The sequence below is a fragment of the Macaca nemestrina genome, chromosome 4 (assembly GCF_043159975.1).
Source record: "Macaca nemestrina isolate mMacNem1 chromosome 4, mMacNem.hap1, whole genome shotgun sequence".
NCBI lineage: Eukaryota > Metazoa > Chordata > Mammalia > Primates > Cercopithecidae > Macaca > Macaca nemestrina.
This window is the reverse complement of record NC_092128.1, coordinates 38,757,874-38,766,429: the sequence shown is the minus strand read 5'-3', so window position 1 is coordinate 38,766,429 and position 8,556 is coordinate 38,757,874. Positions and strand designations below refer to the sequence as shown.

Sequence of the window (8,556 nt, the reverse complement as noted above, 5' to 3'; positions counted from 1 at the left end):
TTTTATTTTGATCAAAACAGATATTTTAGCTAGCCACTTCCATTCATAGCAACACTTTGATTCTAGATTCAATAGAGTTATCTATTAGCATTCATCAAAATAAATTATGGTTGCCCAGTATTATATTGTGGCATGAGTTTGTAGACAATCTTTGAGGGCTGGTTTCCAAAATATTTTTCAAACATCTTTTGGCACTTTAGATCTTAACAATATGTGACTACAGTTTTTAAAAAATATATTTTAAAATGCTGTGTATATATAATCATTTTGATTTTATGTGAATAAATTATAATCAGAATTTTGTATGCTGTAGTATAAAGGTAGAAACAGAAATTGGGTTATTGAGGTAATACCTTTGTTTATGGTTTTTATGCCAGTTTTATTTTTGTTTTCTGTTTCAATGGACAGCTCTATAAGAGGAACATAAGAAAACCTGAGTGTGCTTAAAAAAGGTAAAAGGGGGTCTTGAATCCATGTCACATGAACATTAAGAGGAGTAAAATAGTTATGGCTGTTTAGCCTAAATAGAGTATTCAGCTACTGCCATTTGGGTTGCCATTTTGAAGATGACTTTACTTATGTACATATTAGAAAGGCTAGAACTAACACAACTCAATGGTGGTTACAGGGACATTCACGTCTCTTTAACAAAATAATAGATTTTCTAAAAATTTCAGTCTTATAACTTAGAATTCATTGCTTTATTTTTCTAATAATTATCATTTATTTGGAATAGATCCTCTATGTTCCTGCAGTAATGTGTATGTCCTTACTAAAGTTGATAACTAACTGTCCCTGACTTGAAAGATACCTATTTCAGTCACAGTCAGAAATAAAAATTACTTTCTCAGAACCTGCAGACAAACCACGTAGTAATACTCAGTTAAACCACATTTTCCATATACGGGTGTTTGTCCTAACAGTCTAGGCATCACAGTATGCCAAGGCTCCACAGAGGTCACATGGTTTTCAGTAGTGCCAAAGTAATATATATTTCACCTCATCTTAAAATTCTAGTAGGGTACTGGGTTCAGCAGTAGAAACAATTTATTTGCATCACCCTCAGGACCCACTGTGGTAAGATATAATAAGTCTTCTTAATATGTAAGCAATTCAGGCGTAGGATTTAAATTGTATTACAGTAAACAGAAAAGTTAGCATTTTTTCCTTTTGCCAGTTCTTTCTTCTAGAATAGGATAATGTCATAGTACCGTAATCCATTCTCCAAGATGGATAGGACAAGCACCAGGTGTGGAGATGACTCCATGAAGAGTACAGCTTGACTGTGTTAAGTCTGTCAAGTCATACTCTTATCCCCATTGAAGAAAGAGGAAAAGGCTAGGAGAATAAAATTGAGTTTAAGAAGTAATCCTGACTGGGCACGATGGCTCACACTTGTAATCCCAGCACTTTGGGGGGCCAAGATGTGTGAATTACCTGAGGTCAGGAGTTTGAGACCAGCCTGGCCAACATGGTGAAACCCCATCTCTACTAAAAATACAAAAATCAGCTGGGTATGGTGGTGCATGCCTATAGTCCTAGCTACTCTGGAAGCTGAGGCAGGAGAATCACTTGAACCCAAGAGGCAGGTTTTGCAGTGAGATCATGCCACTGCACTCTAACCTGCGTGACAGAGCAAGACTGTCAAAAATAATAATAATAATAATAATAATAAGTAATACAGATAGGAACCATATAAATGAACCTGATAGCAGGCCTTGGTTTGTCCATGGCTTTTTAATTTTATTTATGTATGTATTTATTTATTTACTTTTAAGACAGAGTCTTGCTCTGTCACCCAGGCTGGAGTGTAGTGGTGCAATCTCGGCTCACTGCAAGCTCCACCTCCCGGGTTCACACCATTCTCCTGCCTCAGCCTCCTGAGCAGCTGGGACTGCAGGTGCCCGCCACCATGGCCGGCTAATTTTTTGTATTTTTAGTAGAGACGGGGTTTCACCATGTTAGCCAGGATGATCTCGATCTCCTGTCCTCGTGATCCGCCCGCCTCAGCCTCCCACAGTGCTGGGATTATAGGCGTGAGCTACCACACCAGGCCAGCTTTTTTTAAAACAAATATTTCTTCCTTTTCTTTCCTGGCAGCAATAGTATGGCGATTGCCATTTACAAGTAAAACTCCACGAAAGTTTTTACATTAGAAGCACAGATTAATTACTATGTTCTTTTAATTTTTTTTTTCTAGTTTGCTCAAGTACTTAATCAAACTTAGGGAAGAACAAATAAGCAATATCACAAATAATATTGCGTAAGGAGTAAAAATATTCTAATGCAAAAACTCAAAACCATAATTCCTAATGTTTTTTGGCTATTATTTTTTAAGGTGGGATAAACATATAGTTATATTTTTTTCTTTTAAAAAAACTTTCATCACAGGAATTAGAAGTAACCGAATGCACTGCTCAAGAATATTGTAGAATTTATTTAAGGGCAGTGTTGATAGCTAAATCAGATAATGTCTATAGACATTTTCAAATCTGAGCATCCTTGGTTCTGTTAATAATTACTCTGCTTTCTCAATCCCAATCTCTTAAATTTGGGATTTTCCGAAGATTGTTCATATTGCCATCCAATTTGAAAATGCCAACTCCTCTTTTTATTTTTCATTTTAGGGCCATATATGGTTTAGAGTGGGCTTTTTCCAAGTCTCTTGACATGGTCCATCTTGTGATTGCCTGTGTAACTTCTTCCTTATGAAGACATTGTTCTTTGAAGCCAGGTTCCATATATTGTAGAGTTGAATTTTATTAGCATTTATTGCTTTGTTAGTATAGGGATGTAGATAGTAGCTATAGTATTTATTTTATAAATGGATAAATAATTACATAAACCATTTGGATTTTAAGTGTTAATGAAGCCAGTGAAGTCCTTCTCCATGTAGAGGTAGCGTTATTCTAGTTCTTCCCTGATTGAATACCTTTCTGAAAATAAAATCAGTTGTGGTAGTGGTGGAAGCCCAAAAGAGATGAGAAAAAAAAATCACCCTTACATATACAGACATAAGGGTGCATACATATCAGCTAGGATTTGTGTTAAAATCCTCAAATAAGTGGAATATTAATGGAGAAGCCCAAATCAGTGTTTTTAGAAGGATCTCTAGGAGGCCACTCTCTTGAACCCTAAAACACTAAAATTAAATTTTAAAAAACTGTTCTAATAAATTAGTTTCTCTCCAGCAAGGCTTTGTTTACAACTTAAACTCTCTATCGCCACCTGAAAGGGAAGATTGACTATACAAAAAATTTAGTTAACTTTTGTTTGGCTTTTTTTTTTTTCTTGGAAAATTCATATGACAAGTAAAACAGAAAAATAATAGATGCCTCTCCATGTGTATACCTTTAAGGTTTCTCACAATTTCGAGAGCTTATCATGCTACAAGTTGGAAGCTATACCTTTAAAAAATTATACTATTTAATTTTGAAACAAGAGGAACTGAATAGTATTATTTTTCACCGCCTGGAAAACCAAATACAGGTCTTTTTATTTATTTACTCTTTGCAAATAGGTAATTTAACACATTCAGGATATTGTGAAAGAATTGCCATGCAGGTAGTAATTTTGGCAATTGAAGTTGAAGTCATTTTTAAATCTCCTATTCAAGCAAAGATTATCAAACCTAACATGTATATAAAAACATCAGGGCCTAGCAAAGATTCTGTTTGGTGAGGCTCTATCAGCTCAGTGTATACAGTGGAGCAGTGTGGAATATCAGAACATTGCCACTAGGGGCAGGAGACCTAGGTTCTGTTAATGAGTAGGTATTTTTAAGACTTTCACTTCTATTTCTCCATTATCAAAACCAGGAGATTGTAATAGACTACAGTAAATTCTCTTCCCACTCTAAAGTCATGTATCTGTAACTTTAACTTTCTAGATCAAGAAACTAATAGGTGTATGCGTATAAAGATGCAGGTAAGCAAACACATGCAAATAATATGTGTATATAATGAAAAATAAGCACAAGTCTAGAAAGAGCAAAATGAAGAAAGGTAGTAACTGATTATTCATTTATAAAAGTTTTAATTAGGTGTGATTGTTGTTTTGAAAACAAACTTTATATATTTTCTGACATTGTATCAAGAACTTTCTTCTGAGAAATGATCCTAAGACAATGCATTCTTTTGAAGTTTTAAAAGTTTTTATTGAACTGCCCAGAAAAAAAGTCTATTTGAACATAATATGCTCACATGGTGCATGCCGTTTTACATTTCAGAGTTTCACAGTAATAAAAATTGTCCTTTTATCCATTAAATATAACATCTTTACACAGGAGAGCTCTGATATGAAGATCTTTAGAAATCTCAAGAGTTTAGTGGGTACTTAGATGTCTGTTATTCCTGATTGCTGTGCTGTTGTTAGGCATCATAATTATGAGAATTTCATTGTCTCATGTCATTTTATCATTTTTAAAATTTATTTGTGTCTTAGTGTGGTACACTAATCATAAGTCCAAAACAATTAAAATATGAAAAACCTTCACAATTCAGACATAGTATTTGGGTTTTGTTTGTATCCAGTATCTCTTACTTCTCACTAGGTAGTAGAAAGTACAGTGACTTTTCTAAGTTATGTAGCCAGTCTTTGCCTGACTTATTTTGGGCTTTGTTTTTTATCTAAATTTTGTACATTTTTGCTTTCATCCTTTTTTAAGGGCTTTGTTTTTTTATCTAAATATTGTATGTTTTTGCTTCCATTCTTCAACTATTTAATGTGAAGATAGATTTTTTAAAGCATAGTGAAATGGCATTTTGAAGTTACTATAGAATCTTCTTTTACCATGTTCTTTTTATTATTTTTTGTTCTCTATAGGCCTAGTATTTCTTGGGTATATGATTTTATCAACCGAAATTTTTCTTATAATGAGAAAACTTACAAAATAATTTTAAATGTAAAATTATCTTTTAAATTTTTTGAAGGTTGTCTACATCTATAGACATTTGATATGTTTTTAAATTGATTTTAGTTGTATAATTGTTTTAAAATTGTCAGTTAAAATAATTTTATTTTATATGCACTTATATTTATATGCACTTATATAAAACTTTTATATGCACATATATTTATATGCACTTATAATTTTCTATAGAGAGTTGGGTGTAGTGAAGAACACTAGTCTACTAGAAAAGAGACCTGGTGTCACATTCTAACCTTGCTACTATCTTTTTTTATTTTATTTTATTTTTTGAGACAGAGTGTCGCTCTGTCACCCAGGCTGGAGTGCAGTGGCACGATCTCAGCTCACTGCAAGCTCCACCTTCCGGGTTCTTGCCATTCTGCTGGCTCAGCCTCCTGAGCAACTGGGACTACAGGTGCCCGCCACCTTGCCTGGCTAATTTTTTTTATATCTTTAGTAGAGACGGGGTTTCACTATGTTAGCCAGGATGGTCTCGATCTCCTGACCTCGTGATCCGCCCACCTCGGCCTCCCAAAGTGCAGGGATTACAGGTGTGAGCCACTGCGCCTGACCCCTTGCTACTATCTTTAACAGCTATGTAATCCTAGGCAACAGTATATAACATTGACTTTCAATTTCAATTTTCTCTTTGCAAACCATGTAAAATGTTCCCCATTACTGCAGTATTCAAGCACAGACTAGAAAAGCAGTATGAAAAAAGCACGTAGAAGAAATATAAATATTACATACATTGTTGGATTATACCACCTTTAAGTTTCCTCACAAATTTGAGAGATTATTATCCTATATACATAATTATTAATTACCCTCTGTATGTAGGCTGTCGTATTTCAGTTAGTGAGGACGGATTTCCAGTTCTCTTTAGAAGGCTGTGTGTGTGTGTGTGTGTGTGTGTGTGTGTGTGTGTGTGTGTGTGTGTCCAGGTGAGGAGGATATAAGTATGAGCAAGCTTATGCTTCACTATTTTATATAGAAAATATTTTCGGAACATCTACCAACTGTCTGGGACTATTCTAGGCACTTGGGTTACGTTAGGGAAACCCACACATGTGGACACATAGACATGTGCACACACACACAGATTATTGAGATAGTAGAGAGTGGTCAGTGCTGTTGAAAACAGAGCAAAGGGAAGGGAAGGGGATCAGGTTGCATTTTTTAATTTGGTGGTCAAAATTGGCCTCAGTGAGAAGGTGGCATCTGAGCAAAGAATATCTAAGCAGATATCTGGAGGACAACACACTAAGGACTAGTAGCAGTGCAAGCCCTCAAAGCATGTGCATGTCTGGTATGTTCTCGGTATAATAAAGAGGACAGGTGGCTGAAGGTAAGTGAATGAGGGAGCCATTAGGTCAGAAAGGGAGTGGAGCCTAATCATAGTCACTGTAGTGTTTCGCAGGTGCTTGTAATCACTTGACTTTTACACTGAGATGAAGAGCCATTAGGGGATTTAGAGCAGAAGAGAGGCTAACATTACACAGGGATCACTGTACCTACTGGTTTTAAAAATAGTTTGCACATAGGTAGAAGAAGGAAAACCAGTTAAGAAAGGAATATAGTAACCCAGGTGAGTGATAACTGTGACTTGGTATCAGGGTGGTAGCAATAGAAATTTTGAGAAATAACTGGGGATTCTGCATATATGTAAAGATATTACAATAGGATTTCCAACAAATTGGATGCAGGTATGAGAGAAGGGAAAGATCTGAAATGAAGCCACATTTTTGTTTCATCAACTGAGAGGATGCTATTGTCATCCACCTATATGAGAAATGAGAAAGAGTCTTAGTGGAGTAAGTTTGTAGGGGGCAAAGGACATGAAAACTTCGGTTTTGGGCATGCCAGTTTTGAAATATCTATTTGACATCTCAATGAAATGTCAGGCAGGCAGGAATAATAAAGTGGTTAGAAGAGAAAAAATAGTGTGGTGTCATGGAAGCCAATAAAGAAAGTTTATCAAGGACAATGGACTTGATGTTGATAAGCCAAGTCTGGTAAGAATCGAAAAGATGTCCATTTGGCAATCTGGAGTTCATTGGTGATCTTGACAAGGATAATTATCAGAGGAAACACCTGATTGGAAAGGATTGCAAATTATAAAAGGATCGAACTAGTGCCACTAACGATGGTCAACAATAGCTATTTTGTTGTAAAAGGGAGAAGACAATTGGAATTAAAACTAGTGGGCAAAATATGGTTTAAGCAGGATTATATTTAAGATGTAGAAGAATGACATTTTTGTTTTGCTGGTGGTGATTTCTGTGACTACATAAGGAAAAATAGTATGCAAAGAAAAAGAAATAATTCCAATGTGCAGTTTTGAATAGGTGAAATAAATTGTATTTGTGCATAAGGGAAGGTTTTACTGAGGAGTAAATATTTTTATCCCAAGAAACTTGATAGAGAACAGAATATATGAGTTCAGTTGTGGATAGATATATGAGGCTGTGAGACTTTCTGAAGCTTCTCCCTTGCTACTTCAATTTTATCAGTGGAAAAAGAAGCAAATTCATGGACTGAGAGCATTAGGGTGTAGGTGTTCAGAAGAAAGGAAAAACTATGAAATAGTTCTCCAAGATAGTGGAGAGTACATGGACTGGTTAAATATATTGTGTTCTGGGCAGCTGTAGTAGTCCTCTAACAATTTGTCAAATTGAATTTAAAGTGAGATCATTAAGACCCGTGTGTTTCTCTGTGCATCTTTAATTGCACAGGTGCAGGTGTTGAAGAAACAATGAGTTAGATTTATGTAGGGCTGTAATTTTGCCTAATAAAAGATGTTAAGAGGCCTTGAAAATGTTAAGAGGCAGGATCAATTGATTGAAGGTCATGTTGGCATCAAATGATTGTTAGAGTTGGAATATTAGAGCAAATGAACTAGAAAGATAGAAGATGATGTCAGAGACATTGATTCATGAAACAGGGATTATAGAAGTATGGACGCTACTGATAATGGATATGTCTATAAATGACCTGGACTTATTTGGCTGGGATTGAGTGAAGGACAAGATGTTAGAGGAAAGAAGATTAAGGAATTAAGCCAAATTTTAGGAAGGATCATATATGTGTTTATTGAAATTGCCAGTAACTAAATTAGGAGTCATGTTGAAGAGAGTGGCAGTTAGGCAGGACCTAAAATAGTTGAGAAACAAGGAGGGGTTAATTGCAATATCATTAAATGGCTGCAACGGTGAAGATAATGATTAATATAATCTGATGACCAGAAATTGAAAGCTGGGATTTACAGGGAGGGAAGGAAAATAGTATGGAAACGATAGTAACAATAGAAGTGGCCATGTGTCAATGTGACCCTATCTCATGTGATTTTTGAAACTATATTATATTTATCATACTGTATGAATCATTATCTATTTGAGTCATGTGTTGACATTTAGAATAGGGAAGTAAAAGCAAACACAAGGTGTAATGAAAGAGTACATGGATGAGAATCTTTGGAGAAAATTTTGTGTTAGAGAGAATTTGCATGAAAGAGTAAGTCAGTTGTGGGTTCCAATCATGGGTCTACCATTTATGAATTGAGTTCTTCATTAAAGTGCTTCGTCTCTGGAATGGTATAAAAATAACTAACTCTCAGAGTTGTGAGCGATAAGTACAATGATGTATGT

The 8,556-nt window shown here is 35.3% G+C and overlaps 1 protein-coding gene across 1 annotated transcript in view; it reads left to right on the top strand.

The window, feature by feature from the left end:
- The window catches only part of LOC105475403 (potassium voltage-gated channel subfamily D member 2), a 486,131-nt gene that overhangs the window by 58,599 nt on the left and 418,976 nt on the right, over positions 1-8,556 (top strand). The window lies entirely within an intron of this gene.